We start from the raw sequence: 24,000 nt of genomic DNA on the forward strand, positions 1-24,000 counted from the left end.
GTCTTGTTTTGCACTGACAGACATACACAAAGTTGCACGGAGAACTAAACAGCTGGCCTACAAAACTGGACCAAAAATATTTCCACTGCTATCATCACTGCCGATAACACCACTGATATTACCACTCCCATGATCTGTCATCACTACCACCATCATGACAGCTTCTATCATCAATTCCAAAGCCACAACCTCCACTCTAATCTCGTCAATTCTGCTGCATTTAGAAACCCAGAATAAGAGGGCAATTAATACAGTTCTGTAATGTTAATAAGGTCCTGCCAATTTCCAGGATCACAAAACGAATTTTCATCAAGAGGTCTGGACTGAGACTTGGGTCAGTATTGGTGGTACCTGGACCAATGTTAAGCATGATTGATGTCACACACACACACACACACACACACACACACACACACACACACACACACACACACACACACAGTCACACCACCGCACACTACTATACCATGCCAGAACACTACACTATCACCCCACACCACATCATAACTTTTCCTCAAGCCCACCAATATCCCATAAAATACCCCTGCTATTATCGATACACAACACTACATCCCATTGTATGAAAATTCCCAGTACTAAAAATATCTCCGGGAAGCAGTAACAAAGTGGTGGCATGTGACTCCACCTGAGGACGCGTAAAAACACAGTGGAGCAAACTGATGGTGGTGCCTGGGAGGACTGATGGTCTTCAGGAAATGGACTGCTTAACCCAGAGCAGGATATATAAAAAATGGACAGCAAAAACACACACCATGGTGGTAGAGTTGGGGTGGGGGAGGGGGTGGGGGTTGGGGTGGTAAGGATGGGGAGGGGGGAGGAAATGGGGGCGGAAACATCAGCTCACGTGACTCGGGGGCGTGACTCATCCTTGCCCTCACCTTCACCTGCCCTGCCCCGCCCCACCTGTTCTGCCCACCTAACCTCCACCCCTGGTCCCCCTCACCTTCACCTTTTTTATCTCATCTACCTCGCCTGCACCTGTCCTGCCTCGCCCTCACACCTGTCTTTAACATTACCCTCAGCTCCACTTGCCTCTGTTCATTTCTGTCGCTTCTGTACTGCCTCTTACCATGTCTTACGTTACCTGGAATGAAATACTTGAGTCGTCCTAACATCAGACGGTTAATGTGCCATATACGAAAGTAACTAGTTAGGGAAGACAGGCTGGTGAACAGAAGATATAAAATGAACCAAAGTACTTTTTTGTTTTCTCTCTCCCACCCGTTTTATCCACCTGTCACTCCGAACCATCCACAGGCACTAATGAACCACTTAAACCCACCGCCAGGCAGCCACAGGTGTGTGAAGTTAAGTGTGTCACCGCCTGATGTTGTGGCCGCCTGGGAGAACACACTGGATGCTTTATCTGTTACCGTGCCTATTTTTCACGGCACTAGAGGAAGAACGTGGCTACAACACACACACACACACACACACACACACACACACACACACACACCAAACACTACACACAACATACCACTGCATATAGCACAATGCACACAACACTACCACACACTACACAAGGTACACCTACCACACCACAGCACCATACACTACCATATCACCAGACACCACACACCACACCACTGCGTACTTACACCCCCCCCCCTGCAGCACTACACACACTTCCCCACATCAACACCACAGCAGCACACATTACAACACCACAACACCTCTCTAGGCTACACTAAGTCTCCACACCACAGCATCACACACCACCACAGCACACCGCACACTTGGTCCACAGTTCATTTTTCTTTCCAGCAACGACAAACACATAACTGCCCCATTTGCTACCCGACTACATCATTCGCTATCCGACTGCTTTTTGCGCTACTCGACTACCTTGTTGCTTAGATCCCCTGCTCTGCTCAGGAAATACCACAGCCAACTGCATCGGTAAAGTGTTTTCCTTGTGTAATTATAACAGTGTGATAGATCTGCGTCTAGGTGAGTGTTCTTTAATTGCTCGGTTGCTAAGTGTATTTTGTGCAGTGTAAATACAGTTTGTTTTTACGTCTGTGAGTTTTGTTTGTAGATGTTTGTTTGATTTCCAGGGTTTGCATTGTTTGATATATGGTACTGAGTACGCAACTCTTTATTTCTGTGTGATCTTTGAGTGCTGAGTGATTTAGAAGGTAATTTCACTGCTTTATAGTAGGAAAAAAAATGTTTACGTCATATAGTTTGCTTTACACTGGCGCCCTAACCCCTTGTCCTGGATAAATGGTTACGTATATACTTCCGCTGTGTCCCGCCAGAGGTTTTGTGTTGCTTATATTTTTCTGTACCAGAAAGAATTTCAGGGTAAATGTGTGCTTTACTTTGGGCAGCAGAAGCACCTTACCAAATCAGTTCTTCTTCCTGATAGTCTTTTACATTTTTCTGGTTATTTCTGGGGTGGCAAATGAACGTTTCACGTTAAATTTCTTTCCTAATTGTTTTTCGCCATGTTTCTTTCGCTGTATCAATGTTTCTCGAGTGTAATGGCGGACACTTCCAAAATAGTTCCTGGTCGCCTTTTAGTACCTCTTCCTAACCCTACATTTTAACCTAATCTAACCTTGCAACTGAACCTACCGTAAACAAAATTGGACAAACTGCAGGAGACCTCCCATTAACAAATGAAAATTTTGACAGGGACTACTTTTCACAATTAAAAATTCATTTATGACACCCAGCTTCTGCGGAAATACCGTTTTTGTTGCTAAAAATTGTACAATTCATTCACAGCTCCCAAATTATGCAAAAATAACAAGTTAGTCAAAAGCACGACGTTAGGTTTGTTGACATCTGCGGTGGCGTCCTACAGAGGGTAATGAGTCAATTCGGATCCCAACTCATTCATCTACATATCGTTCAGGTTAGTTGGGTTAGGTTAAATTTAATTAGGTTTGGTTGAATTAGGTTGAGGCAGGCTAAGTTGTGTTAGGTCTGGTTGGGTCAGGTCTTTAAAGCTATCAAAATGATAATTACGTTAAAGGTTATTACGAAAAATATACAACTGTGAATTTAGGCATGGGAACTCTCTTGCAGTTTCACCACTGACTTAAAATTCCAATAAGTTACAGCAAGTCCGCCATTCCAAATGTCGGTGTGGCATAAAGAACACGATGAAAACATGGGGGGGAAAGTCAACAGAAAACAATTGTTTACGACCATGAGAATAGTCAGAAATGTACTGAAAATAAACTGGAATAAAGGCAACTGAATTGGTAAGGTCCTTCTGCTGCTTAAGGTAAAACGTACATTTACTAATTTCAGTAATAATGAATTAAGCTAGCGTTTTTCATAATATTAGTGCTCCAGTATTTTTGTAACTAAACGATATATTTATGAATCATGATTACATAATACTTTGTTTACATTTTCGACAAGACGAGTTTCGTTGTTTTTGCCCAAGGTATTTTTCTGTTTAATTTCCATAGTGGCATATCACTTCTATTTCTTTACAGATAAGAGAAAATTGTATTCTCATATATTTTCATTTGCAAGCATCACTAAGCGTATTTTGTGGGCAAGCATCATACACTGTACCAGTGTTTAACTGAGTTTATTTTGTGTACTTTTGCAATTTAGGTATGGTATCAGTCTTCTGTTCTTTCATTGTAGACAACAGTAACTTCACGCTTATAATTATCTGCATTAACCCGACTCTTTTTTTTTTTTTTTTTTTTTTTTTTTTTTCCGGCCTATCAACCATTGGGGCCGAAGCCCCTGGTTATTAAGGCCGTGTATATACAGTATATATATATGTATATACATTTAAACATATATACATATATATACAAACATATATATATATATACATACATACACATGCACACACACACACACACACTTCCATGCATACATACAGACACACTTTCATGCAAACGTACATATATATATAATAATTTTAATCTTATTTATTTATTTTTTTTTTTTGTATTTTTATTTTTTTTTTAATTTTTTGTTTTTTTTTATTTTTTATACCTTATATTATAAAGGAACACTAATCTAAAGACCCTAAAACTAATCAACTAACAGACAAATCGCTAACCTATACTAAATCCTACAGAGACAAATAGCTAGACCTACACTAATGGTAAAAATACCTCGACTAACAGAACACCATCGACTGCAGATATGTAATGCCTTTCTACATGACATACCTGCACTCATCACCTGGTGACTGTCAGTCGAGGCACAACCTAATATAGGGGACATCAATATATGAAAGGGAACCAGACGAGTCAGGAACATTTCCATATACGTCAGCTGTCGTCCCTAATTAGAATAACTTAAGCAAGATGGTATAATGTATTTACATAATTTGTACAAAAAGTGAAGAACCTCGCCCAGCAGACCACCATCGACTGCAAGTGCCCAATACCTTCCTATATTGCACACTTGCACTCATCATCTGGTGACTGTCAGGCGAGGAACTTGGCTTAATGTAGGGGACATCTATATTAGAAATAGATCGGTGGGAGGAGGAACTATTTAAAATATGTCAACTGCCAACCCTAATTAATATTACAATATATACATAATTATTTACTCTTCATAAAAACCATAACCACGCAGTAAAAAAGTCACATCACTCTGATCAGTCCGGTCTCTCTCAAGAAAGCCATCAATTTATCAGTCATAACAATGTCCCCATCACCCAGGATGTTGGAAAGGGTGAAGGGGACGTCTGCTGCGCCGCAGTAATTTATAAGTGAAGCGCGTTCACGAATAAATCGCCGACAGCGCAGGATGATATGACTAATAGATAACACCGCATTACAGATATCACAGTGCGGTGGGAAGCGTCTTTCCATATATGGTTTTATGTGGGTTACAATGGTGGCATTAAGCCGTAACCGTGCCAACACTTTTTCTTCTAGGCGACTGGGACGGTTGGCAGTGTCCCAGTCGCCCAGGTACGGCTTACAAGTTGGAATATTTAGTCTGGTCCACTGACCTTGCCACAGATGATTTATTGATTTCTTTCCGAGAGATAGACTCGACCGCAGATCACGAGGAACGTCCCAAGTCTCCTCGGAGCTCTACAGCCGACTTTGCAAGTAGTCAGCCTGCTCATTGCCGTAGATACGACAATGACCAGGCACCCAGATCAGCGTGAATGACTTGTTGCATGAATGCAACTTATTAACGATGCGGCCCTGGATCTCGTGAGAGTCCGTAGTGCAAGATGCAATTGCCTGAAGGGCTGATTTTGAATCTGAAAATATGACAAATGAGTCATGTCTAGAATTGAGAGCATAGTCTATGGCTTTGTCAATAGCAAAAAGTTCTGAAGTAAACACAGATGTATGAGTCGGCAACCGATACCTAAGGGCACATTCAGTCGACCACACACTTGCACCCACACATTCACTCGACTTGGAGCCGTCGGTGTATAATTGATGGGACCCCAAGTGACGAACAATGATGTTACGAAACAAGTGGTGGACCTCCGCCTCCGGCGCCTTGGCCTTTGGTGCTGGGAGCCACGTAACATCGACTGTAAAGCCGGGTGGCTCCCAAGGCGCTATATTTTTAAGCACCAACTTGTCACAGTCACTGGGGTCCACATCAAGCTCCTGAGTCAGTAAGTGGAGGCGAGCGGCAAGTGGCCGACGCACCCCCCGCAGAAGGTGGTGGTATTGACGCAGGGGGGTACAGGCCACATTGCCGATATTACTTTTTCTTAATGTCCTTATGCCGTAGGACAAGGCCAGGTGGTCACGGCGAATACGGAGGGGAGGCACATTCGCCTCCACTTCCATACGAGCCACACGGGTACACCGTACAGCTCCAAGACACATTCGCAAACATTTATTCTGTAACACATCCAATCCTTTCAGCGTGGCATCAGATGCCGAGCCATACACCTGTGCGCCATAGTCTAGCTTCGATCGAATAAGGGACTTATACACCATTAATAAAGATTTTCTGTCGGCACCCCAGGTAGTACCCGCTAGGTACTTGAGGACATTTAACGGTTTATCACAACGAGCAAGCAAAGTATTAACGTGAAGTTTAAAATTCATTCTACGATCAAAATGTATTCCTAAAAATTTTACAGAATTTTGAAAAGGTACCGCCTGATTATCCAAAGTTAAGCACAAATTAGGTACGTTACGATTAGTGAAAACTATAGCGGCACACTTACGTACGGAAAACTTAAATCCCCACTGCAAGGCCCATTGGTGGACGGAGTCAAGGGCTGCTTGAATCCGCCCAGCCGAAAATTGTGCATTACGGGAAGAGTGCCATATTGCACAATCGTCAGCATAGAGTGAGTATTTAAGATTCCTCGGGATGGGAGCTGATGACAGAATATCATTGATCATAATACTAAATAAGGTAGGACTAAGCACACTTCCCTGCGGCACCCCGTTTTCCTGGATAAATATATCCGATGTTAAGTTACGGGGCAATTTGACAGAGAAAGTTCTGTCCCTTAAGAAATTTGAAATAAAAACAGGCAAATTTCCTCTTAAACCATAAGCATAGAGCTTCATTAGTACACCGTGTCGCCAGGTCATGTCATAGGCTTTATGGATGTCCAAGAACACTCCTATCATGAATTCTTTATTGGCAAATGCCTCTGCAATACAATGCTCCAAATTCATTAAATGATCTAGTGAACTTCTGTATTTACGGAAGCCACATTGTTGATCATTTAACAAATTCTTCGACTCTAAAACAAAAAGAAGCCTATTGTTAACCATACGCTCCATGACCTTACATAGACAAGAAGTCAACACAATAGGACGAAATGAAGTAGGATTCATAAGACGACCAGCCTCTTTGGGTATCGGTATGACGTGCGCAAAGTGCCATGAGTTTGGGAACGTTCGAGACGCCCAAATCTCATTGTACAATGCTAACATCTTAATCAGGTTGTCCTGATTAAGATGCTGGATCATACCGTACGTGATGGTGTCTGGTCCAGGGCTGGTGTCTTTACAGGATTTAAGGGCAAGGAGCAGTTCATCTAGCGTAAACTCTTGGTTGTACGGGGAGTTTGCGTCTGTGGCAAAGTCTAATATCTGTAGCTCAGCCGTGCGTTTATGATGTTGGAAACGCGGGTCATAATTGGCTGAGCTACTTACATGAGAAAAACTCCTGGCGAGGATGTTAGCAACGTCCACGGGCTCGTCATAGATGTTATTATTTATTTGCAAGGTGGTAATGGGGAAATATGGGCCTTTATTATTTAATATTCTTATGGTGGACCAGACTTTACGTAATGGTGTTGTGCGAGTCACCGTGGACACAAAGGACCGCCAGGAGTCACGTTTGGCCCTTCTTATTATTCTCCTTGCCTCAGCCCGTGCCTGTTTGTATGCAATAAAATTTTTCTCAGTGGGCTGACTATCAAAAATCCTGTATCTCCTATTGCGTTTTCTTAATGCTTGTCGGCAATCCGGCGTCCACCAATGTGCTCTATGCTTCGCATGAACTGTAGAAGTCTTGGGAATAGCAGCCTCAGCTGCGTGTAATATGGAAGTAGTTATATTTTCGACCTTAACATCTATGGTCTCCCCAGATATATCTAAATTGGCGATCCTTGAGAAGGATCCCCAATCTGCTTTCTTATAGTTAAATTTTGGAGGTGGAGGGTCCGAAATGATGTCGCGTGTATAAGAAAGACAGATGGGTAAATGATCACTTCCCAAGGAGTCGTCGTAAGGGTCCCATGAGAGATCTTGATGTATACCAGGGGAGGCCAAAGATAAGTCAATGGCCGAAAAGTTACCAGTACGATCATCTACACGAGTCGCTCTACCATCGTTCAGAAGACAGAGGCTGGACTGTAGTATTAGGTCGGCTACTTGCTCCCCACGACCATCGATCCTCAAGCTACCCCATTGATAGTGATGGGCGTTAAAATCGCCCAACACTAACTTATTCCCAGGGAGATGTTCAACTAGTGAATTTAAAGCATCACTATCAATGGGGCCATGTGGAGGACAGTACAGAGAGCAAATAGACAGATACGTGTTATTAAATTTTACTCTGCACGCGACAGCTTCCAGAGTAGAATTTAGAATCACTTCCGTTTGTGGGTGTGATTTATGTGTGTAAATGGCAACTCCGTGACCTTCATATCTTCTATACGAGTGGTAGTGTCTGAACTGTGGAGGATCAGGATGATCCTCCAGGCGCGTCTCCTGTAAACAAACAACGTCTGGCCTGTGTATTGACAGCAAGATTGCTATATCTTGTAACTTATTCCCAATACCTCTACAATTCCACTGTAATACAGTGAAAGCGACGGTTTAAGATTTACGTTGGGGGCCAGTGTGTTTAGGCTTTTTTTGTCGCCCGCCAGAAGGCGAGCGACTACCGGTGGACCTATCCCGGTGCTTGCTTACGGAAACCTCCATATTTTCATCAATTACGAGGTTCCCAGGTTCCACCGAGGAAGAGCTACCCTTCCTCTCCCTCGCTGGGCCAGGAGTAGGAAGAACATGAGGACGTGACTTGGTAAGGGTGGTCATATTACTCTTACAAGAGTTGTCAGGCTTCGTTTTAGGTTTGACTGACTGAGAAGCAGCAGCAGCCTGAGAGTAGGAAGTTGTAACAGGGGTATCAGGTTGAGAAGTGGATTGGACAGGAGGCTGAGATGGAGAGGTAGAATGTGTGACAAGAGGAACCGGTTCAGGGTCAGTCTGTGTCCCAGCAGAGCACATCACGGGACGGGACATCACCGCCGAAGCATAGGACCTATTCGGCGTAGGAGTTGCATGCAACTGCTTCACCTTTTTCCTTGCTTCATAGTAGGAGACACCCTCAGTTGCCTTCACCGTGCAAACCTCTTTCTCCTCCTTCCACTTGGGACAGTCCCTAGAGGAAGTGGAGTGAGCACCCTTACAGTGGAAGCAACAGATAGTCTCTGATGTGCATTGCTCAGCATCGTGACCCTGTGTTGCACATTTGCCACACACTGACTGTGAAGCCCGACAACTCTTAGCAATGTGCCCATATAATTGACACTTCATGCAACGGAGTGGGTTGGGGATATAAGGTCTGACATTAACAATTTCATAGCCAACTTTGACATGTGCCGGGAGTGAAACTTTGCCGAAAGTCAAAACAATGGTGGCCGTCTTCGTCTTTATGCCTTCGGAAAATCTAGTTATAAACCGGGCATCGATGACATCTTGCTGAGCAAGTTCCTCTATGATGTCTTCCTCACTCATCACCATGAGATCCCTGCAAGTGATAACCCCCTTGCAGGAATTCATGGATGTTGGGATCTTGGCCTCGACATCATAGATATGAAACTTACGCAGCTTCAGCAAGTCTTTAACTTGGGAGGAATTACATGTCTTAACAAGGAGGTCTCCATTCACAAGTTTTTTAACTTGTTCCACCTTCCCAGCACAGCCATCAATAACCTTCTTAATCATGAAGGGATTGAGACTGCTCAAGGGAGTGGAACCTAGAGCATGGATGATTACAAATTCAGCATTTTTTACGCTTATGTCAAGAGGCAATCGAGTCTGGGGCCGTTCTGTCTGGGGGCTGTCAGTCCGTTGATCGGTCAGGGGTCGGTCAGGACCACCTCCCCCCCTGAGGGGGGGAGAGGCAGTAGGGGCGTCCTCCATAGTACCACCTCCTAGCGGGGGAAGTGGGAAGAAGGAGAGAAAACAATCAAGGGACAAACAACCAGGGACCACACACCTAAGTCTGAGGTTGCCCTCTCAAACCACTCCAGGGAGGCCCGACCGTGTTTCTTCACGCCCCAGAGCGATCAGTGGGGGGGACCCTCCGTGGGCGATAAGCAAAGGTAAACTCAGTATAATAGAACAGACACCTACTGTTCTAACTAACAGGAAGAGGAGGAAAATGAATACTAACTATCCTATCGAGCACCAGAAGGGTGAAAAAAAAGAACTAAAGCCAGTGAGGCAACCCTATAAGCTAGAGAAGAGCTCAGCACACGTCCGCTCTCTTCACAACCATGCATCAAAGTCCAACTCGACTCATTTTCAGGTACGGTATAAGTTAGGTTTGTTCTGGTGACACATCAGTTATTTGAGTGTTTGTATATATTTTTTTCAGAATGTTATTTGGAGATGCACATTACCGATGCCACAAAATTATTCAAACATATTAGCAATGCCTTGTCAGGGAAAATTATGGACTGATGCATGGGGGGGGGGGACACATACGAAAAAATAGGCCATGGGGGAGATGGAAGATCCCAAGGCAAAGATTACTGGTTATAAATCACACTCCTTTCCCGATGATTTCCTAACATTGTACACTTAATGGATCACTAAGGCAACTTATAATACAGGTACAAAAGCTAATTGCTCGAAAATAAATGAATTCTTACCACTGTCATCGCCCACACAGCCGTCTAGCAGACGATGCTACTTCATATCCAATCTCCAGTAAATGGTTGCTGAAGAATTCCATACTAGCTGTGTTTTAGGTTGTTTTATGTAGCATTTTATCACTGACTGACGAAAACTTGATATATTGCTAACAAAATCTGTCTTCAATAATTTACACATACATGTACACGAAATAATTATTCACGGACCGTTTCCAGGACAGGTTTCTGCTTGCGTGGGTAGTGAGTCCAGCCCGTGAGCCTACGCTGACATTGTGCTGGCAGTAAGTACCTTTTGTTTTTAAACCAATTTCTCTTCTTTTTCGTATCAGAAACGCTCTGAGTTGTCTTCTCTTACCCTCAAATGAAAATCTATTAACTAAAACATTGCTTTGGATTCTTTTATTGTTATAAACAGTGCAAAGTACCACGCCCAGTACGGTTTGTTGTTGTTTGGTGACGTCATGTGCATCCTTTTTTTTTTTTTTTTTTTTTTATGTGCTCGACTCTGAGCATAGGCTTCTCAGCCTGCTCCCAAGGCCCAGTAGTCCTCCTACATATCGTACACCTCTACATGTCACCACTTCGGCGCTAACACCCACCGTCCATATTGAATACATGCTAGGGCTGTCTCATACAGGACTGGTGTATTGGTATTAGCGGGGGTATTTTTTCGACATGTTAGCGGGTCTTCTGGTAGATCGGTAAAGTCTGCCGTAATTAAATTCAAATCCTTAAACTGTTCCCTGCCCCAGCGGGGATTTGAACCTGGGTCCGGTAGGACCGCAAGCAACCTCTCTACCGAGTGAGCCACCGCCTGTTTCAGGTGATAGTATATTTTATTTCATCATTCCAGACAACGGCTAGCAATTAGTTCTTTGTAGCATATTAGTAATAAATTAACAACATATCTTTTGCAGGTATATTACTAACCAGGAAGGTAGATATTCTTTGTACAGTTTTAAAATCAAAACCTTCACCCTTAGCTACTGCCTGAATTGTAATTATTTTGCTTGCAATTCTTGTAAAACTAAGAGTTTCTCGTTTCATTATCTCCTTCAGGTATTACTTATTAATATTATTTTTCCTCTGATAAGTCTTCGCAGTAACTGAATATCAGAATGCCCCGGAACATAGTTTGCGTAGTCTGTTGCGGTAGTTTTACCGGATCCGTTTATACGGACCTCTCCTTTGTTTGCAAGATATGCAAACAACGTCAAAACCTAGCAGACAAGCTGAAGAGGCTACGAACTAAATAAACAGCCTTATCCGAAAGGTTGATGTGCTGGAGGAGTTTATTGCGAACAACATTGGACACAGTGTGAAGAGGTGTCATTGCCCGACCAACAGCTAGTGCTGTCTAGGGTGGCAGCGCTGCTGGCCATCCACGTCCCACTATAGTTAATTCTCCCCCCACCATACAGGATGAGTTCCAGCCAGTGCGGAATGGTGCAAGGTCAGCGAGAAAAAGGAGCATCATTCCAGCAACTACATATGGTACAGTAAATTTCAGATTCTTGAAGAAATAGAGGAAGAACTCCACGAGGCAGTAGTAGGGGACTCTATCATCCGTGGTCAGCCGGTAGAATTTTGCTGCAGGGCACCCTCTAAGTCTAAAAGAAAGCGCTTTTGTATTCCAGGTACAGAAGTTTATGAGGTAACAGAGGCTGCGGATGCCATTTTTGAGAATACTGATGACAGCATTGTTGTTATTCATACAGGGTACCACCGATGTCGTAGGAATCCCATCAGAGGAGCTGATGGAGAAATACAGAAAGATGATATGGCGCTACATGGAGAAACTAACGACATTTTAATTTGTCATACTCCCAAGGATCGATGCAGGGACTGTTTTGTACAGTAAGGCGTTCAGTATAAATAGCAGGATGAAATTGCTTTGCTTATAGGAAGGCGTAGCGTAAACTGACACATGGAACCACTTTTACGAGCAGTGAACGCTATTTTTGAACGATGGATTTCACTTGAATGTTGTTGCTTCTGCCCGTCTCTGTTGTTTACTTAGTGACGCATTCATTTTTCCTGTAGAAAAAGCAGTCATCATGGCAGGTGTATGTAGATCAGATAATACTACAGGTAACGCAAGCTTCCCACATCAGAAAGGAAAATAAATTAAAGCTCTTGTCGATGCACATAGTCCTGCGTAATAAATTTTCTGGTTTAGAGGCTCATGTCTTTACTGAAGATTGTGATGTAATTGGTATAGCAGAATCATGGCTAAACACTGAGTCAAGAGATTTTCTCGCAGAGTTTAATTTACCTGGCTCTCACATTTTTCAGTAGTGAAAGGAAGGATAGAGCAGGGGTTGGTGTGTTATATTAAATCAAGATTCCGTCCAATCATAATTACCAAGTCGTGTACTGCATCGACAGTATTTACCTTCAGCTTAGAAATGAATCTAGTTATAAAATTACACCTGGGGTCATCAATTTTATCGTCCACCCTGACAGTCACTTAACATCGACAATGAAATCTACAATCAAGTTGACGAAATCTCATGTACGCAAAGCACTGCAATATTTGGTGATTTTGATTTACTACCGTAGTTCCTAAATGGGGAGAAGCTCTATCCTCACACACAGGGTTAGACCTGTAAACAAACTTGCAGGGAAGTTCATTGCATCAGTTTGTAAATTATTCAACACGCGGAGCTAACATCGTACATCTTGTCTTTGCCACATCAGACAATTTAGTGAGTAACTTTATTGTAGAAGAATTTAGCACAAGTGATTATTGCATGGGTACACTTAACCTTAAAATCAGCGAAGACAGTATCAAGGCCAGCTATGACAACCCCTTTGAAATGATGTTTTGTCATTTTCGTGGTGCCTATAAATGAACCTATCAACTCTTTCACCCCGAGGACTTCATGTATATCTTATTCTTGCCGCTGCCAGATGATGATATGAAGATTAGGAATATAGTCTATCGGTGGAGGGGTTAGTGAAGGCTGTAAACAACACGTTCAAATCGAAGTCTTCCTTGAGTAAATTCGTCTTTTAGTTAGGAAGAGTAAACTGAAAAATGTGTCACCGGCATAAAGAGGTTAGTGATTGTGTGTGTGTGTGTGTGTGTGTGTGTGTGTGTGTGTGTGTGTGTGTGTGTGTGTGTGTGTGTGTGTGTTCCTCCCAGTTATACCCACTAATGTTTAATAATATTCAGATTAATCCTGCATCATCCTTGAACATGCTTGGGGTTTCATTTACTCGGGACTTATCTTGGAAAGATCATATTGCATCTCTTGTAAAATCTGCTTCCAAGAGATTGGGTGTGCTAAGCCGACTCCGCTCTTTCTTTACCCCTGCACAATTGTTGACTCTATACAGGGGTTTTATCCGCCCCTGTGTGGAGTACAACTCTCATGTGTGGGGAGGCTCCCCACATACAGCTCTTCTCAATAGGGTGGAGTCAAAGGCTTTTCGTCTCATTAACTCTCCTCCTCTTACTGACTCCCTTCAACCTCTGTCTCATCGCCGCACTGTTGCATCTTTATCTCTTTTCTATCGCTACTTTAATGGTCACTGCTCCTCTGAACTGTCTGCTTGCATTCCTCCACCTCTACGACGGGCGCGTAGCACCCGTCTGGCAGCAAACTCTCATCCCTTTTCTGTCCAACTCTCTAATGCAAGAGTTAACCGTTACTCCCAGTCTTTCATTCATGCAACAGGTCAGCTCTGGAACTGTCTCCCTCTGTCTGTATTTCCTCCTGCCTATGATCTCCAGTCTTTCAAACGCAGTGTGTCCAGGCATCTCAAAATGATCGGATCTTGAATTTGGCTCTCTATTGTATTTTGTTTTTCTCTTGGAGGGAACTGTTACTGCGGGCTCATGGCCTTTGGTTCCTTCTTCCTCGCATAAAAAAAAAAAAAAAAAAAATGTAGACTGATCGCCTTTCCACCGTTCCCACCTCCATTCCCATCTCACTCCCCTATCCCCTCCCTCCTGATGGCACACATTCACTCCCAAATTATCGCTTAATTAACAGCACCATCTACAAATCAGGAAGTTAATTAGTGTCAGAATACAGTATGCCTTGCGTTTATTGAATCATGATTAACGGGAGACGGCTGTAATTAGATTTGTTCTGTTTGCGATCGAAGTCCCAGAACAGGTCAGCCACGCATGCCCTTCACCTCTGCACCCAACCTTCCATGGAATATATGATTTAGTGTAATAATTTTCTCACAAATTTTAATAACTTTGTTTTGACTGTGAGTGGAGTTTCAGCAACTTTGTGTGTGTGTGTGTGTGTGTGTGTGTGTGTGTGTGTGTGTGTGTGTGTGTGTGTGTGTGTGTGTGTGTGTGTGTGGTTACATGCATTGTGCTGACACATAGAGATATTTGTGCATATATATTTTTCCTTTTTACTCTCACTGCACGTACGGATAGTGATATTGAACCACATAAAACCACATCTGCGGTTTAGCGAGGCTGGAGTGTATGGTTTGTGTGGACACGGTTGGGCGCGGGTGAGTATTATGGCGCCAAAACGACGTAAATAATTGGCACTGGTGGAGACATCTGGTGGCCGAATGACTGCTGGACCAGGTTAATTAATGGCACTGATTTACCTTTACGACTGCCTTGAGTTCAGATTTCATTGTTCAGGGATCTCTCTCTCTCTCTCTCTCTCTCTCTCTAAGTCAACAGAATTTTACACATAAGTAGTTGCAATTCCGCGGTGGCAGTCCTATTAAATCTGTTTTCTCTCCTTAGGCTAACAGACACGCATCACGGACTGTGTATATTGCATGGAAGGAAGGAAGAGTATGTTTTAATGTCTGCCTCCGTACGGAATCGAACACCCGTCTCTTCTGTCCCGAGCTTGGCACACTGCACCCAGGAACATTCGACCACGTTAAAGGTGAGGGCAACTCCGTCTATAATGGTTTAATGTGAGGTATCTTAGAGGCACGGGGAAGTGGGGAGATGCTAGGGAACACGTTATTTTGAAGTATTTAGCAGTGGAAGTTAATGAGGCATCTTTTAAAGCGTAAGGGTATCGAGTTATTGTGTCTGTAAGGGAGAGAAGTGGACAGGAGGCTTTAGACAACTTCACGGCATATAAAGAAATGAATACAAAGAAAATGGGGTAGGTGGGGCGGCCGCGAAACCCTCATTCTGTATAGTGCTACCTTTTCGTGACTAAACCAAGTGACAGGCTAAGTGGTTGCCAGTAAGCCGGGAAGCAGTGTAATATACGTTGATTGGTAGTCACGTAGCCAACACCTGGACGCCTCGTGTCTTGTGGATTATGACGATATAGCGGGATGTGGTCAATGAACTCTTTTATCCACGAGAAGGATTGGGGTTTGATGCTTATAATGCCACTTCAGGGAGGCGACTGGTTATTGCAGTGGCGGCAATAACATCAAATATATTTTAATGGGAGGACATTAGTCACGCTGTACTGAAGTCTCCCTCTTCCCTCAGCACCCATGGGACACGCAGAGCCATTTTTTTTTAGGCCTTATTCTGGTGCGGGTAGGAAGCTTACTCACACCTCTCCCTCACCTGCTTATTTCTGATTCTGCTTCGTTACTTTATTCTTGTGTGTTATTCATGCAATCTGTGCCGGTATTAAAAAGAAGTAAGAAGCAAAAACGAGGATAGTAATGGGTAGTTTGGAATATAAATCGTTAAGGAAGAGGTGTTAGTGAGCTTCCTTATCCGACCAGATTACGAGACTGTAATGAGGGTGTGTGAATGGACCAGATGACAGGTAGCATCTCCCACGCTGTGCCGTGCCGGGTGTGCAGAGCGGGGAGGGAGAGAGGAGGGGGAAAGGAGAGGACGAGAGGGGAGAGGGAAGGAGAGGACGGGAGGGGAGAGAGAGGAGAAGAGGAGGGGGAAGGGAGAGGCGAGAGGGACGGGGAAGGAGGTGGTGGAGGAGGCTGTGGGTAAGATGGTCCCGCTAATGCTGGTCTTGATGTCCTGAGGTAAACTGATACCGCTCTTGTGGTTCCTGACTCCTCATCTCGCTGGCCGGATTTGGACCGCGTGGCCGTGTGGATTTCCGTGTGCGTGTGCGTGGGGTGGTGTTAGGCAATTTGTACAATGCTTGGCTATTTGTACAGTGAAATTTAGAGATTTTCTGATGACATGTATCTGGCAAAGTAGGATATTTCGCTTAATGTAGGTGGCAAAAACAGAGAAAGGAAAGAAAAATAATAATAAAAAGTCGTAGCTTCAGTAGAATGGAATGAAAGTTACTGATCGACAGGTAGTTTATGGACTCACTAATTATGCAGTACAGATTTCTGGAATTGTTATACCTTTGTCCTGGAATTAAATGCGACACTAATGGGCTGTGCTTGACATTGGGGTAGCAGTTCTTCTTTATTGCTTATCTCTGAGCTCTGGTGACTTCCTAACACGTGTAGATCACAGTACATGACTAACTGCAAGGGAGAAATATGTTATAAAGAGATGCTGCAAGGGAGGGGAATGGCTAGAGAGTGATTTTGAAGCGAGGAGGTAATGTCGCCAGTGTTGCTAGAGGATTATGAGTAGGGTTGTGGTGGCAGAGAAAGTAGCTGAATAAAAATGAACGACTTTCGATGTTTCTGTGGTACTGCCGGAAAGATGTTTGTGTGGAGGACATCACACACACACACACACACACACACACACACACACACACACACACACACACACACACACACACACACACACCAGACGCCTGATAATCTCTGGAATGTTTCAACCAGCCTGTCATACACCTGGCTTGATTGTCGGTAAAAACCAAGGTATACTTAAACAGCTGGTGTAGTGGTTCAGCCGTTAACAGGCAGTCCATCATTACTGCTGTTTGGGGGGACGGAAATTCGAAACCAGTACGAAGGCTGCTCGGAAAAAATAAAGATGAAACAATACACAAGAAATATTTTTGGCTGGTGTGAAATATATCCGCTTATCCATGGCCACATCGCAAAACCTCCATAGAACATAGACATACACTAATATATTCTGCGTTAATGGGTGGACTGGTTATAATGGTCTTAATGATAGCACTTTCTCACACACAGAACGAGCTGAGCCTTTTGCTAACGGTACCCGCGCCTGACGATGAACGTAACTACAGCGTCCATCATTTTAGCAGAAGACACACACACACACACACACACACACACACACACACACACACACACACACACACACACACACACACACACAAAGTAGAAATTCGAGGTTTGGTGTAAAATTTGAGTTTTGTCCACCTCTGCATGTCCTTCAGGTGTTGGTGAGAGTCTAGAAAGGGGGTAATTAGGTGTGCGGTCCAGATGGGGTCCTCCCGTTGTTCTCTAGAGGTGTACTTCCATGCTGATACCCCGCCAAGGCAGCCTCATCTTTATCTGGCATCTTGTACCATTTCTTCGTGCTGGAACTTTTCTCTCATCCAGCCTGTCCCGAAGAAAGGTGAATGGTTCCAACCCTCTGTCACCCAACTGTTTTAAGAGCTTGTATTTCTAAACTCTTTGAATCTATCCTCTGCAGAATGATTTTGAGGTATATTTTCTTTTATAACCTTCTTTCCGACTGCCGCCATGGGTACTACGAGAAACACCTTACTGTTGATCTTACATTCTTCTCTGAGTCTGGTTCATCATTTCATCTAGATTTTGTATGCTAGATATTCCGAAGGCTTTTGACAGAACTTGGCACACATATTAAAATTCCAAACTCTCCACCTATGGTTTCTGTACCAATATCAGTATCACAAATGTTCTCTCTGATTGTTCTAGAGCTGCGGATGTAGATGGCCACTGTTCTTATCTCAGAGCTGCCTTTAGTGGTGTTCCTAATGTTTGCATCCTTTCACCTACTTGACCTCCTGAGTTGTACATCTAACCACAGCCACATTTACGCTGATACCTCCACCCTTCCCTTTCTGCCCAGTTATCACACCGTCCATTAAAGTCACTGCAACTCGCGGGATGAGGTTATGGCTCACCTCGTCTGATCTGCCTCCCCTTTCTGCTTGTTGCTTTTAATACCTCAAACGTTATGAATTTGTCCATCTCTCAGCTTGGCCTTGTGACTATCCCTTTACCATCACCAATATACAATTCATTCCTTCACTATCGCCTAAACATGTGGTGCTTCATTTTCCTGTGATATGCCTTGAAAGATCATTTTACTTCCATATCAGAAACTCTCTCTCTCTCAAAGATCATTTTACTTCCTTATCAGAAACTCTCTCTCTCTCAAAGATCATTTTACTTCCTTATCAGAAACTCTCTCTCTCTCTCTCTCTCTCTCTCTCTCTCTCTCTCTCTCATTCTGACCACCATTCTTCAGAACTGTCTTCATGCGTCCATTCCCCATTAGGGCAGGAACGCAGAATTGGTCTAGCTAACCTCCTTTCTAACTTCCTTTTTCTGTCCAGCTGTCTAATGCAAGAGTCAGCCGCTACTCTCAGTCTTTCAGTGTATCCAGCAGGTCAACTCACAGTCTGTCTTCCCCAGTCTGCCTTTCCCACTGCCTGTAATCTCTGTTTTTTAGCATAATGTGTCCAGAAATATCGAAGTGAATAAAAGACAATAAAAAAGACGACTTCGATTTTAAGATAAGCAGTGCAGTGTTTCCTTCGCCTTCCACTCTCAGGAAAAACGAGGAAAAATATAACAACATTCAGAGGGAAGAATTATGCCCAGCTTCCTGTCCACCACTCTCCTCCATACCTCACAGGGTAGTCCTTATATAGCGCTTCACTATAACCTCACTGGGGGTATCTTATGTGTTGCAGGGGAAGGATCGGTCTGCTGATGTGGGCGTGGGTGCGTCAGTGAAATTAGGAAATGAATAATACTGCAACTCAGATTTTGATAACGGAGATTAAGCCATTCCCGCAACACAAGAATTCGTGCGGCATAGTGGATGAAGAGGGTTACATAATGGTTCGCCCACGTACTATATTTCTTTTACACTAACTTGACTAATTTTCGTCCTTTTGCACCTTATTTCACGTAGCTTACTGGCGGAAACATACAATGGTGCGGCTCTATATCCTTTCCATAGCACTGTGTGGCGACCAGCATCTTATTCTAGCGCTGGTCTATTGCTCCAACTCTACTTTGAAGATGGAGAGATGGCAGTTTCAGGTCTACAGTAGTTAGAGTAAAAAGGGTACAGTACGTTCCAAAAGAGTCGAAGTCAGGCTGAAGATATTGCATCTCCTCAATAAACAACGGCTCCATATGAGTGTTTTTCATTTTAACAATTCGCGGTACTGTGAAATTAAGACGTAGACAGTTCCGTGAATACATACAGCATTGCACTGTACACTATCGCGTTTTCCGTCACTGCCTTGCGAAACGTTAGATTGCTAAATGAATGTAAATATTGACGTATCCATAGTGGCAGTCCAGTCACTAAATACAAACTTACACACACACACACACACACACACACACACACACACACACACACACACACACACACACACACACACACACACACACAGAGGAGGCACAGTGCTGTCAAAATGAGACGATGATAGGAAACAAAAGGCGCCATTAGGAAACAGCACAAGAACGAGAGGAGGGGAAGCAAGGCCGGAAAATAACACACACGCGAGACGACAGGGGGGAGGGAAATACTACGCAGTTTGTCGTTTTAAAAAGGCTGTTCTGAAAAACGACATAATGAATAATGATTTAGTGAAGAAACAGGATGGGAAGAGGAGGATGTAGGGAAGGAGTGAAAGAGAGGTTAGGATGGGAAAGAGGATGGAATCATGGGGCGTTGCTGTAGAGAACTAAATATTTTTGTAAGTACGGTCAAATCATCAGTCTTTCCTGTATTAACCCGGTAGCACAGGGTATGTAACTACTGCAGATTTGTAATGCTTTCTATCTATTGCCAGACGCCTTAATCCCGTAAGAGGTGGCCACAAACAGATCGCCTCCATGTCGCCCTGTCCCCCGCCATTTCGCTGCCCTGCTCCCAGCTCACACCCCCCTCTCTCACACACCTCTCTACTCCATCCCTTCATCTCATCCTTGGCCTCCCCCTCCTTTTCCCCCATCCACCTCACTCACATACACTCCTCGTCAGCCTCTCACTCTCTTCAGGGTAATGCTTTCTGCTGTGTATAATTATTGCTATCACAGTACCAGACGAATTATATTTTTATTTTCATGGAAGGGTCCCTTATAATAGAAAGGTTAATGGATTTTGTTTTTATTCCTGAACTGCAAGAGATCCCCCCAGGCCTGAGTATCATTGTCTTGAAGTGGCACAAGGAAAATACAAGAAAATGCGTCTTTATACTGAAAAGGTTAGTCTTACGTGTCCCTTCTGTTAACTCAGGTGTTGTGTTCGCTGGGGTAGGTGGGTGGGGAGGGACGTTTTATGTAATTTGCCTTAATTACTCGTGTTTTGTTATTAGTGTGGCAAGAATGATGATTACCGACCACAGTGATTTGCCTCTTCGTGTGTGTGTGCGGCGAGGGGTTGTAGGTGTGTGTGTGTGTGTGTGTGTGTGTGTGTGTGTGTGTGTATGTATGTGTGTGTGTGTGTGTGTGTGTGTGTGTGTGTGTGTGTGTGTGTGTGTGTGTGTGTGTGTGTGTGTGTCAGTAGGATGGATCGCAAATGTGTATCTAACAGAACATAATGACCTTTGGATAAATCGTGAGCTCAGTTAAATACACAGTGAATCCTTTAGTGACTAACTCGCATGGTCCCTTATTCTTTAGTATTTTATTCCCTCTAGCGCTACACAGCTATATTTTCTAGGTGAGTCATAGGAGCCAGGGTATCAATATTGTCAAGGTTAACCCTCTCATGGTCGGTACAGCTCTATTCCAGCCAACGCCGAGCAGTTTTATTCAGGTGAGTCGGGAGCGTAAGAGGTAACGTGGATTAAGGAGCAACGGTAGTCTTTGAAGACATGATTACGAGTATTTTCCAAGCTCCTCAAGGTCAGACGTGCGATAGGAACTTGAGTGTGTGTGTGTGTGTGTGTGTGTGTGTGTGTGTGTGTGTGTGTGTGTGTGTGTGTGTGTGTGTGTGTGCCATACGTCTCTTACCCTTGAAATATTCGGCGCCGCGCAGATCAACACTTCCTCTGGTTACACACTGCGCATTACCTCTGTTAAGTTACCGTATGTGTTGCAAAATCATCACGCTAACTCTCATGGTAGGGACAACTCTAGTATTCTATTCCAGTGACAGACGGCAGTGTGAGGCAGGGCAGGGAGACAGCGGCAGGGAGACAGGTGGTTGTGTGATACAGAGCGAGACAAAGAAGATAACAATATATGACAGAGCGAGACAGAAAATTTAAGGACAGTCTGTGTTAATTCTGAGACCACTAACCCTCTCGTGGTCGGGATAACTCTACTCATTTTACTTTAACTTGGCCTAATATTACCACATCTCCGTCTTGAATACTGAGTTGCTGCAATAGATTAACAGTAGAATATGATGCTAGTCACGAAGAGGTGCCATGACTAGGAAGGACAGCCGTAGTATCGTCCTCTTCTGTCAGTGAGCTACGTGAAATAAGCTGCAGAAGGACGCAAGTTTGGGCCAGGTCAAGGTGAGAGGAGTATAGTATTAGATTTCTGCTTCCGTCAGATCATTTCTTTTGACTGAGAGTGTTATCTGAGCCTTAGAGTTATGATTTGGTTTTGATTGTGATTATTCTCCTCAGCAACACGAAGAGGATGCGAACCAGTGTAATCATGAGGTGCGGGGAAGGAGAGAGGGAGGGAGAGAAGGGAGGGACGTGAGGAGGGACGGAGGGAAGGGGGGGAAGAAAGGGATGTAAGAAGGGAAGGGAGGTAGGGTAATGAGGGAAGTTATAGAGGAAGGGAGGGAGGGAAATGAGGAAGACAAAACCCATACGGCCACAAAAACGGAAGGACCACCCACTCATTAACAGCAGGGCCCCATGCTCCAGTGGACAGGAGACAGGCAGGCGGGGCAGAGTGACAGCGACAGGGGGGCAGGTGGCGGAGTGAAGGCGAAAGAATGAGACGGAGAAGAGGGATGGATGGACGGCAGCAGGGAGTCCAGTGATACAGTGAGGTAGACGGTGCAGACAGAGAGGACAGGCAGGGATATAGGAGCAGGAGAACAGGCAACAGAGTTAGGTTGACGGAACGAGACAGAAAGTTACAGCAGCAGAGAGTGGCTGATGAACGTAACAGAAAGGGTGACGGACGGAGAAGCGTAACAGCGTAAAGGGAGGTGAGTGGGGGAAACGTAACATAGATGGTACTGAGTAAATTGATTGTACTGAGGAAAAGGATAGAGAGCAGAAGTGGACCGTGAGAGGGGCACAACAAAAAACGGTGACAAAGGGAGGGAAAAAGCAACAGAAAATCACGTAGCAAGCAAAAATAAAAGAGAATTGAATATAATTAGCACAGTGATTAGCGACAGTAAGAGAGACGGATGGACAGAAACTGAGCAGTATTAAAGAAAGATTAGTCAGTGAAAGGCGCCAAAAGGGATAGAAAAAAGCAGACGAACGAATATGTGAGGAGAGAATTAAGTGGAAAAATAAGAGAGCAATATAGGTGGTGGGGGTGAGTGATGAGAGAGTTGCATGTGGGTGCTTCTTCCTTCAGTCACCCTGGATCAACTCTGGAACTGGGCGTCTGGCAGTGGCTGGGTGCACGGCTGAGCGTGGGTGGCAGGGTGTACGGTGGATCGGGGGAAACTGTACCACTACCCTGACCGCAGTGTGGTTGAGGACGGACATTAACATAGCAGGACGCAGGTGTGGCTGACCAAAAGCGCGCCAGACGTACCTTAAACACGCCTTCATTACCTGCGTGTAGGTGGAGGGGCAGGTGAGGGAGGATGTGGGGAAAGGTGGGGACTCACGTGTACCAGTATCTTAGTACCACACATTTCAGCCTTCAGAGAAATAATGGCGAGGAAGGAAGATGAACAGAGTGAATTAAGAAGTACAGGAAGGAGATAAACACTACACAGAACGGGTGGAGGAAGTGGTATGAGGAAGTGTGTATATTGCAAAGGAAGTTTACTAAGTCAGCTCCACCTCCAGAGAGCTCTGATCCACGAACAAAATATGCACTGCCTCTCGTAGCAAACTTTTCTTTTCTCAGTATGAACAAGAGAAAGGAAAATTTATGCACAGTCTTTTCCTTGCCCTTACTGGGAAAAAGAATCTTAGTTACGACTGGAATTTGATCGTAACTGTGTGAATCTCTGTGTTGTCGAGAAAGAACGCAAGGGAGAGAGGGGTGAGGCAGAGAAAGGAGAAAGATAGGGAAAGATTGACCGTAAAGAGGGAGATGGGAAGTGAAGTGAAGTGTTGAAATGTGGTGTGGTGTGGTGATGCACTTGGTAGTTGTGGTGATATGGTTGTGGTGATGTATGATGATTGTAAGTGCCAGGTTTTACACACACACACACACACACACACACACACACACACACACACACACACACACACACACACACACACACACACACACACACACACACACACACACACACACAGCTCATCCTCAGCCCCACAGAAAATAAAAACATAGCATCATTTTTCCTTATCACGAAGCAGCGACCGTAAATCGGAACCTCCCCACCCATTACCCACCTAGCCCTTAACACTTTCTCTATGGCGACTTATTTCTCTTAACCATGCAAC

This window comes from Coenobita brevimanus, chromosome 71 (genome assembly GCF_032717465.1).
Source record: "Coenobita brevimanus isolate Jiangsu-jjx chromosome 71, ASM3271746v2, whole genome shotgun sequence".
NCBI lineage: Eukaryota > Metazoa > Arthropoda > Malacostraca > Decapoda > Coenobitidae > Coenobita > Coenobita brevimanus.